The sequence below is a fragment of the Palaemon carinicauda genome, unplaced genomic scaffold (genome assembly GCF_036898095.1).
Source record: "Palaemon carinicauda isolate YSFRI2023 unplaced genomic scaffold, ASM3689809v2 scaffold351, whole genome shotgun sequence".
Lineage (NCBI taxonomy): Eukaryota > Metazoa > Arthropoda > Malacostraca > Decapoda > Palaemonidae > Palaemon > Palaemon carinicauda.
The window spans coordinates 140,001-151,625 of NW_027171195.1; the positions used below are offsets into that span (position 1 = coordinate 140,001).

General features: G+C 34.3%; 1 pseudogene; it reads right to left on the reverse strand.

Moving 5' to 3' along the window:
* Positions 1 to 1,157: 1,157 nt before the first annotated feature.
* Positions 1,158 to 11,044, reverse strand: LOC137636681 (uncharacterized; annotated as a pseudogene).
* Between the last annotated feature and the right edge of the window lie 581 nt (positions 11,045 to 11,625).

Genomic DNA, 11,625 nt, shown 5'->3' on the forward strand with positions numbered 1-11,625 from the left:
CATTCCCTTTAGGAATAGGTAAAATGATGGCAATTTTACATTTAATAGGTAATCTGCCCTTTTCATAAGAAAGATTAATCAAATCTAACAGAGGGCTATCCTCCATCAGGATTAAACAGTTGATCACGTCATATGTGACCCCATCTTCACCAGGTGCAGTAGATTTACCTTTTTTGATGCTGAACAATAACTCATCTTTTGTAAATGGTAAAGAAGTCTTATCATTCACAGGTGCTTGCAATGCCACAAGTCGTCTTTTTTTTATATCGCCTATTCCGCAGACAAACCTGAACGTTGTTTGGAAGACCATTGACACTAGCAGCAGCAGCCCATTCCCTCATTAGTTCATTCGCTTTACCCTTTGGGTCAGGGTGAGCAACAACTCTCTTCTTTTTCCCCCTCACCTTATTAACTTCGTTCCATACACCCCCAAGGGTTGTTGTAAAGGAAATACCTTCCATAAAATTGTCCCAGTATTTCTCTCTCAACTTTTTTCTTACCTCTGATGTCCTTTTTGCTATTTCTATCATTGTTTCTCTGCTACTACTATCATTTGGATTTTTACTCCAATTACTCTGAGCTTTTCTTAACAGTTTATTCCAACCCAGCACTACCTTATCATTTGCATATGTAGATTTTTTTTCACAGTATTTGTACAATTCTGCATAGGCACATCTAAAATACCGCCAACCACATCAAGCAAGTCGTCATAGAATTTATTTTCATCATTATCATGACCATTTACATTTTTATAATCCTTATACCACTAGCTAACCACCTCCTAAAAATTTTGCTTTTTTATTTGGTTTTAAATAATACCTTTTCCGTTTTTTCTACTGAGCTGTTTTTCTACACCTAAAGAAGTTTCGATTGTAAAGTGATCACTCATCATTTCACCAACGACTGAAGCATCAGCCGTGCACTCGGGCATATAAAAAAGTAAGGCATAATCGATTCTGCCACCTCTTATGTGTGTGGGTTCTCCTTTCCCTAGGGCACGTACATTGTTTAAGGTGTTCAAGATGTTATTTAACATAAAACCATTCCTATTTTGACTACCTCGGCTTCCCAAATTATGATGTCGAGCATTCAAATCTCCCATCAATAAACAACACTCATCGAAAAGACACATAGGAAAATTCTCAAGACCTAATTTATCTGCGTGTACATACATATTAATTACATAAAGCACACTATCCACACTATCCCTCAAATACAACTTAACACACAAACACTCGGTACCATTAATTATTGTAGCAGTAGATATAACAGAAGGAATACTATTTTTAACAAATGTAATCAGACCTCTAGTATTATTTACATTATCAGCTTGCAATTCAAAACTCTGATATCCTGTCAGTTGGAAACCAATACCATTTACACCAGTCTCTTGTAAAGTTATCACATCAAGGTCATGAGAAAGTACACAAGCATGAATGACAGTTGACCTTTTTTGGGGGCTATTTACATTCCAAGATAAAGAGTTAAGATTAAACCCCTCCATTTTCCTTAATTTCTTCCCTAACCTTTCTGGCAAGTAAGATTACATTCATTTTCATATCCTCATTAGGCCGTTGCATGTATTCCAGTACTGTATCTAATAAGGAAACCATATTATTAATGGACGTGTTACAATTTTCTCTCCTTCCCTTTGTTCACTTTGATTCGAATCCTTATTAGACATTTTAGGTTTACAAATTACACTACCGGAATTATTACCTTCATCATTCCACTTGAAAGAAGAAACCTTCTGTGCATCAGCATTCCCATCTACTGCAGAAACAGCCAAACTTTTAACATTGCAAACTTGGGTGAGTTGATCCTGTAAACTCATCATTACCTTTTTAAGTTCCCCAGTCTCTGCACGAAGTGCATTGATAACACCTTCATTAATAATACTATCCTTGAAAAAGTCATCCCTCGTTTGTTTCATCATAACTGCACTCTGACGGCACCTTTCATCTTCCTGGCGCTCCCACACATTAACAACGGGAGTAGCAGTTCTATTCACTTGCCCATTTACTGAAGAATAAGGCATCGAGTTCATCGTTTTATTGTTTTCCATGACTGGCGTCTTTTTACACATCCACGAGTTTGTATTATGTTCACCTCCACAGTTACAGCATTTTGGAACAATTTTAACATTATCCTTTATCTTTTCCAGGCATTCCTTTGAATTATGGTTCTTGCTGCAATTTATCACTATTTTGGCATTTGTATTCCTTATGACCCCATTTACTACACTTGAAACATAACAAAGGACCTTCATTATAGATAGACACTCTCCTATACCCAATGCAGGGAACAAATTTTTTTTTTTCTGGAATTTCGCCCATTATTAATGCTATTACCTGCGGCTTAGCGATAGTTTGACCCTTCTGTTTAGTTTCACGTCGCTTAGCCCAAACAACTCTCCTATCAGCAAGCAAATCTTCTGGGTCCAAAAAGACTGGAAATTCGAACACAATAATTTTCGTATGTTTAACATTATCCTTTAGTTTTTTTTAAATAACTTCTTCAAAGCCTGAGGTAGTTAGATACTCAACTGCCTTATCATCTTTCACAGTTATATATGGCCTATGTTTGTCCTCCTTAAACAAGACTTCAAAACTTGGATATTTCTTAAAAAGCCTTACCGTCCACTGCATTTTGTTATGGTAGTTCATATCCAGCATACTGCGAAAGTACAGCCGCTTTCTTTCACCAGAGACAGCAATACTGTCTTTCCTAACCTCATTCCTAACTAAGCTTGATCAAGAATTTTCAACCTTAGATGTACCAGTACTCGCCCGTTGTTTCTTGGTGATTAAGGTACATCCATTTTCATTTCCACTTGAGCTGCCATCAAATACCTCAGTTTGGGGCCTTTGCTGTTTTTTCCGGTTCTTTTTCTTTCTAGTTATAAAAGGGGCCTCATTTGTTTCACTCATTTCATAACTAGAAGATACATCCATTTGTGCCTCTCCTATGGTATCCCCAGAAGCCATCAATCACAAATTAAGATTCAGAAAAAAAGAATCTTGAAAAATTAAAAGGATATTAACTAGCGGCGAACAAGAGTAAGCCAAGAGCTGAAGTGGAAGGATGAGGAACGGCAACAACCGTCCACCATCAGAGCTGAAAGCAAAGTGAAGCCTCCTTACATGTTTTATCAGTGCTTTATCTATTCTCCTTATTGTAAAGTGGCCTTTTAAGAGCATACTATCGAAATTTTGTTTACGTCTGAAATTAAGATATTCCTGTTTTATGACGTTTTCATACCTTCTCCGCTAATTGCCTCTTTCTCTCCATTACACTAATTAGGGTCAATCGGGTATGACGATAGAACGCTGATGGGCGGAGCCAACGAAATGGTGGAGAGGGGGGTGGGGGGGGGGGGTTGGTAATATTATACACTGCTTATTTATGCCATAGAAATGAGGTCACACAGTTTCGAACATTCCCATGCTAACGTATTTTACATGAACCTTAGTCCTTCTACAGTTTTGGTATAAGCTTCTTTTCTTTAGTACTTTACTTATTTCAAGTACCCCTTGGTTACCTATATTTACTTATCATTTGTACATCTTCCCTATATAATAAAGAGCAAGTGTCTGGCTATACACATGAATATATGACTTTATATATATATATATATATATATATATATATATATATATATATATATATATATATATATAAATATATATATATAAATATATATATATATATATATATATATATATATATATATATATATATATATATATATATATAAACAGGTGTAATTTAGGCTGCTGGTTTGAATTATATGTATTGTACTCATCCAGTCCCCAAGTAAAACCGCATCTTTAAATTTTTGTGAGGCTTAAATAATATCATTATGAATTATCAAATGATTGAATTACTTTTTTTTTCTTTTTCTAAAATGATATTTTAGTGACTTTTCCTAGCGGCAACAGGATTTTCATTTGCGTTCGAGATCAAACATCTGATATAAAGACACGACTGAAACACTTCATCGTTCTTCCAAATCGAAGTTAGGAGGTTACATTAAGTGTCACTTACCATCAGTTTATGAACCCTGGAAGTGCTTCCAATGGGTAAAGCAGGTCGACCTAACCATACATTAGCGACCAGTTATTTTCCTATGGCGGTATAGGGGGCTCGGAATGCGTCAAAAAGATTCCCTGGCCTACTCACGCTTGGAGAATTTACCTCTTCCTTTCTTCAAGAGCCTTTGAGCAGATTCATTTTGGCTTATCGCATATGTTACTGTAGGTTGTATTACTGCTGGTGTCATTATATGGGTTATACTGCCTTCGATGAAAGAGTTTGGTAGATTATTATTATTATTATTATTATTATTATTATTATTATTAGCTAAGCTACAGCCCTAGTTTGAAAAGCAGGATGCTATAAGCCCAGGAGCTCCAACAGGAAAAATAGCCCAGTGAGGAAAGGAAACAAGGAATAATGAAATATTTTAAAAACAGTACCATTAAAATGAATATCACTTTTTATAAACTGTAAAACCTTAAAGAAAACAAGAGGAAGAGAAAAAAGATAGAATAGTGTGCCCAAGTGTACCCTCAAGTAAGAGAACTCTACCCCAAGACAGTGGAAGACCATGGTACAGAGGCTATGCCACTAACTGAAATTAGAGAACAATGGTTTGATTTTGGAGTGTCCTTCTAGAAGAGCTGCTTACCATAGCTAAAGAGTCTATTCTTCCAAAATACAATTATTGAAACTACTGAAAGTAAAATACACTTGAAACGATTGTGTATCCGTTTTACAAATTTTGTATTACTTGCGTCAATGTATGGGGAATACTGACACTGCTAAGTGAGTGCCCTAAGTACAAGGATTGAAACAATACTCAAAATAAAATAAATTCTAAAAGACTTCTTCTTTTTCTGCATCTTTTCCCACTTTTATTTGGAGTCCAAGTTTCTGAACAGCTTTCTCCATCTACCTCTGTCCCACACTTCATCACCTGTTAATCAGTGGCTGGGTTTTTTAAAAGACTGTGAATCTATTTCATATATTTTTGATAAAGTTTGTAATTTCGTTCAGTCGATGTGTTTGTCTTAAAGAAATTTGCGCTACTCTACAGGTCAACTTATGAAACTGATGACTTATACACTCTAAAAAATTAAGGGTATAAAAGGGGTATAAAAGGGGTATTTCTAGTGGTTAAAATAGCATACCCTATCGGGGTATATAAGAACTATAATATACCCTTTACAATATACCCATATCAAGGGTATAACATATACTTGAGATACCCTTACTTAGGGGTGTATCGTAGGTAAAGAATACCCTTTTACAGGGTATTCTATACGACATAAATACCCTTGTATATTAATTATAATTTTATAATTAACATCTATTCCACCATTATATAGGTGTAGTTATAGCTTATAAGTATATAAAGTAATAAGGTCAATGATTTTAAAAGTTTGGTTTATCAATTTATTATTTCCATTACACTTGAAAATCAAAAGTATATATATAATATATAAAGAGTGATGGCAGAAGCTGCAAAGCAAACTGTACGCAGAAATCTGTGAAAAGAAAATATTTGTTAGTGTGTGTGTGCCTATATATATATATATATATATATATATATATATATATATATATATATATATATATATATATATATATATATATATATAGAAAAGAAAGGAAAAAATATCATGCATAAATACCTAACTGTATGCTACCTCAGGTCAAACTGATTAAGAAATCATTGGCGTCAGTGTTTGCTTACAGACTACGCGTAATCGTAAAGTTATTAACGTTTAGCTGAATACATTGTTTATGGTTTTTTCCTCCCAGACAGCTTGACGCTCTCTCTCTCTCTCTCTCTCTCTCTCTCTCTCTCTCTCTCTCTCTCTCTCTCTCTCTCTCTCTCTCTCTCTCTCATAATTAAGTACTAATGATAATTTCTTACTTATTTTCCCCGGTGTTAGTAATAATGATTTTTTAGACTATCACAGCCTGAATGCAAAACTAATGATGATGTCTGACAATTTTTATTCGTAACGTTGAAGTAGGAAATAATGCTAAGTATGGTAGTTTTGACTTTTAAAATACTGCAGAAATAATGGGGATGAGTAACCTAAAATTTATTCAAGGCAGCATTTCAGATAATAAGAAACATACATACCACATTTTATCATACGTAAAATTATGGTAAAAAGTGTTATAGGTCACATAAATACCAGAGTCAATGCAAAAACCATAATAATAAAAACAATATAATAATAATATAAGGAGTATAATTATAATAATAGTAATAATAGTAAAAAGAGTAAAGGAATAATAATAGTCATAGCAATATTATTATTATCATTTTATATTGATATCATAATTATAATGATAATAATAATAATAATAAGAATAATAATAATAATAATAATAATAATAATAACAGTAAAATTAAATGAGATTTTGGAAAGCAGTCAGCGAGAGACAGAGGGGAGAAAGAATTCGCCTGGCGAGAGAGGGAGGACTTGTCTCAGTTGTCGTGCCTAGTGACGTCACATTAATAACGGCTATCCGAGAGAAAGCTGTACATGAGTTGACAAAGAGCAATTTCATATATATATAATTATATATATATATATATATATATATATATATATATATATATAAGATTAATTGAATTATTATAACTAAAGAAGTTACTAAAGTCTACTAAGTAGTATGTCAAAAGGCTTCGTCTCTGTTTTAACCATCTTTCAGTGCAAACCACCACGGAGGTATATGCTATTTAGAATCATTGTCAAAACGAAATAAAATAATGTAAGTGTCATTCTCGAATAGTTGTGGTTCTTTCACCATAGTTATGACATGCAACAGAGACGTACATAGCCGCGTATTTGTATGGTAAACCGCCGCCTTTTTATAAGCATCTACCGGCGTTTTTCTTTCAAGTCAGAGTTGGCGGTGTATATACATGTTGGGGACCACTGTCTATGCTTGCATAGATGGACAGTTAGTGTTCTTACCTTGGTTAGCAGTTAACAGGTGAAATGCAGTGTAGATATTATAATCTCGATGACGCTAATTGGAGCAATTCATCTTCACGGCAGAGAAGACGAGAGTCCAGACGCCACTGAAATTTCCCGCCAAATTCTCGGGGTCTCGAAGAATCTCGAGACGGCAACAATACAAATTGCCAAGTACCGCATTTTGTAGGAACTTGCTTCAAAACTATCCATAACTCAAAACCAATATGTTGTTCGTAACTTTTTTGGTGCATTACACTATCAGTGTAACAATATGGTGATTTAATACAGAGTAAAAGTTCATTTCATGACATGATCACACAAACTTACCAAGCCCATTTTAAGACAAAGTACAATAGAGGGTATATTATTCACAAAAAATACCCTGCCTCCTGGTTTTGAGGGGTATATTTGAGCCTTAGGGTGTTTTACATGTATTTAAACCCCAGCTCAATCGTTATACCCTTTCTGTACCTTGAACTTTTTACAGTGTAGTGTTGGTATCTTCAATATCATTGGCATCATTAATGCTCATAAACCAAAGGAATATTGGTTATACAAAAAGATTGTGTTTTCCTTCCTTCCTTCATAGTAAAATTCACACATATCCTTAAAAGAAACTTCCTGCATATTGGGGTTTTGCCATTCAGTAGTTTTAATACTCTCATCTCTCTCTCTCTCTCTCTCTCTCTCTCTCTCTCTCTCTCTCTCTCTCTGTACAACATCAGACACAATGTTAGTGTGCCAAATAAGTAATTAATGTTTTGTTGCTTCCTGAATAAAAGTGAATTTGAGTTTTTATACTCCAAGATGAACTCTCTCTCTCTCTCTCTCTCTCTCTCTCTCTCTCTCTCTCTCTCTCACTGAGCCCCCATATTTGATTTTAAAAGGGCGGCCATTTTGAAATCCAACATGGCGGCTCAATGCTAAAAGATACACAATGCAGATTGTTATCATTGGATTCCTTGCCCCCCAAAACATACAGTTAGACACCAGAATCGAGTCAAAAGCAGCATTAGACCCACTGATAATCAAAAATGAAGATTTCAAATGGCGGCCATTTTAAAATCAAATATGGGGGCTCAGTGGTAAAAAAATACGCAATTCAGATTGTAACCATTGGATTCGTTGCCCCCCAAAACCTACAATTAGGCACCAGAATCGAGTCAATAGCAATATTAGATCCACAGATAAGCGCAAATGTAGATTTCAAATGGCGGCCATTTTGAATTCCAATATGGCGGACATGAATAGAGAATTCCGAGTGGCTCAATATCTGAAAATGTTTGCCATATGTCAATGTACATTTGTGCCAAATTTGGTGCTTGTATCACAAAATGCACAATAGGTTAGCTATGCTGCCCCACTATAAAGATGTGTTTTGACATTGGCAGAGAAAATGTATTGTGGTTTTAATAACAAAGATGCAATTTTCAAACAAATCATATCAGGCACAACCATAATGACGAGAACTGAAGAAATCGGTAATCTGTCAGCTTTTTAATGATTTACTATTGCATTGAAGGAACACACAGATATTTGGGATAGTGCACAGATGTAGGGTCTCATTGGATTAATGAGGAAGGAAAAGGAAATTCCAAATTTTGCCATATTCAATTGTACAAGTCTCTAGGCGGCACTTGTGACAAAATCCTAAGATTGTGAACTTCAAAATGTAATGCAGAAGAAACAACTTGGCCATATCTGGTCATTTCAAAATTAGATAAAGTTACCGTATTCATTTTAACTTTTATATTATTAAAGCCAAGAATTTTAACATTATTTATTTGATAATAAGGTTGGTTACTAGTTTTATTTTATAATTACGTGTCTTTGGAAACTCACAAAAATATTGAATTTAGATCCCACACACGAACACATATTTTACACACACACACACACACACACATATATATATATATACATATATATATATATATATATATATATATATATATATATATATATATATGTATATATATATATTTCATGAAGGCCTATGTGGCTCACACTCTGAGTATGTCCTAAACTTTTGGCTCTCTTGAAGAAATGAGTGAATACCACTGGGACCTATGCCTACAGGGCCTTAGGCCTATTTTTGGGAGGTAGAATGGTGCGGAAGGCCCCTTACCCCGCTCGGTGGTAACTTCGCTCCACCATCAGCTCCTGCTATCTGACATTAACCGTCCAGGCCTAAGTGGGTTACGAGGAAAGAGGGAAGTAACCCGAAATGGCCTCAGGGTAATACTTGTTTTGTGCATTATAGAATGGTACGACCAATATTCTATAGACTAAGGGTAACGGTTTCATGTCAAGGAAACAAACAAGCAATCTTATTTCATGCTTGTGTTTGTGTTTAGTGGAATGAAGATGAATTTTATGATAGATTAACTCTTGAGTTTATGTTTCAAACCTCAGAGTACAGGATGTCATGTATTCTGAAAATTGTAGATATTGTTCCTCCAACGGACCACACGGTCGCCATATTTTTTTTTTTTTTTTTTGTCTTTATTGTTTGCATTGGTGTTTTTTTTTTTTAATATTTCTCGTCGTAGTGAATTTTCGGCTTGATAATGTTATTGAGAAATAGAATAAAATCTAATCTAGATTTATTATTATTCTATACAAGAATCGGATTTTACTTGCATTATTAACCGAAATCTTAATAATTTTGTAGATTCAGTCAATTTATTTCTCTAAAAGTAATTTGCGGTTGTCCACAGGTCAACTTAAGAACCTGGTTGCTTCCTTTTCAGAAGGTTTTGTGGAGATAAAAGGAAACTGGAGCTTTCTCTCAGGAATGATGTGGTCATTGAGCTCGGCTGAGATAAGTGGGAAAAATAAAACCAATTTTTTTTTTTTCAATAATTATATAGGTCAGAATATTTCAATATTTCATATCTGTCCAATAAAATAAAATTTTTACTTATAATTGTTTATTTGTTGTCTCAATTATTTGCATTTTGACATTTTATTGATTCCATGAAATTGTCACATCTTGGTTACATCTTCCTCCGGGTAACTCCGTCAGTTGGAATTTGGGATTAATTTCTAATAATTCCTCCTGGAGATTGAAGGGGATTAACCCAAGTAGTGCAGGACCCACCAAGACCTGATAGGAAGATTTATTCTATAATGTTGATGGATGATCCCTTACTCAATGTGAATACCTTTGGCGAAGGTCTATAGACCTTGGTCCTTGTGATATCATCTCGACACATTTTGTCAAAATAATATATTTCGATGTCGTAGTAGTCTGTTAAGCGGTTATTTTTATGTCATAAAACTTATCGTAGATTGAAAACAAAATACTGATTTGGGTTAACCATTTTAATCTCTCTGGAATAGAAGCCAGCTAGCTGGGACCTTTTAAGGATTCCATGAAGCCTCGAAGGTAGCGAAAGTTAAGTCACGACAAGATTCCAAGTAGCTTTGGTATTCCCTTTTTATTTTATCTTATGTAACCAGGTAGAGATGAGTCTACTAAAAAAACAGGTTCTGGAAAATCTTGGTAGTAAAAGGATCGGAGTGGTAGAAAAAATTGAAGCATTTTGATGAATGACTTAGTTAAAGGAGGTCATAGTATACGCAGGTCTTGACTGTACTTTGACTGTACTTTGGGAATTGATAGTGAAATATTGTAAGAAGAATTATGCCTTGCGCTACTATAACACCGTTTTTTTCATATATCTCGTGTAAGTTGTGATTAACGATGTCTTAATGATTTAATAAGAAGAATAACAACGTTTTTGTTATTTATTGAGAAGAAAATTAACTGTTTTTATGATTTAATAAGAAGATTAATGATATTTTAATGATTTATTAAGGAAAAGAAGATGAAAAACGATGTTTTAATGATTTATTGAGAATAGCAAGCATAGCGATATCTTATTGATTTATTAAGAAGAATCAACAGAGGAAGCTGTTATTCTTTTTTTTTTTTTTTTATATATACTGGCAACTCACCTCTTGAAGAACTCGGATGCAGATTTTTTATCACCGTTTGTCCTCGTCAGTCGATTACGTGACCGTATTAGTGTCATGGTGACAGTAATAACCGGATGTTTGTTTTAGGGTCTTTGGCCGTAATGCGAACATATCCGCCAGACATCAAGGTGAGGAGAGCTTCATTATAAAGTGTCTTATATCTCAGCCAAACTCCTCTGGGAGTTACATATGAGTGATATGATTTTTGTGAGATTTGATGAAAGAGATTTGCATGTTTTTTTTTTTTTTCATTATTTTTTAACTTTTTTGTTATATTGATGTTATTATTTTTTTCTGTTGAAGCTGCGCAATCTGTCAGGTGTTATATGTACAGGAATTGGAAAATACGTGAGAGCTTATAAGATCTAGTGTCCCTTCATGTATAAATACTGTATATCCTTACAATCTCGGTGTGAGAATTTTCTTAAATAAGGATATTTTATGCGAAATGCTTAAAAAGAAAGAAAGAAAAAAATCTTACGTGTGTGGGTACCTCTTTGCTAGTGTGGTCTTAGAGGAATTGTAACCCTTTAAAACCAATAATCCTTTTATTCATTTGAAAAATCTACGAAAACCCCAAACGGTGTTTCTCATATAGTTGGCAAGTCAGTATTAAATGTTTCAGCAGACCCAATGA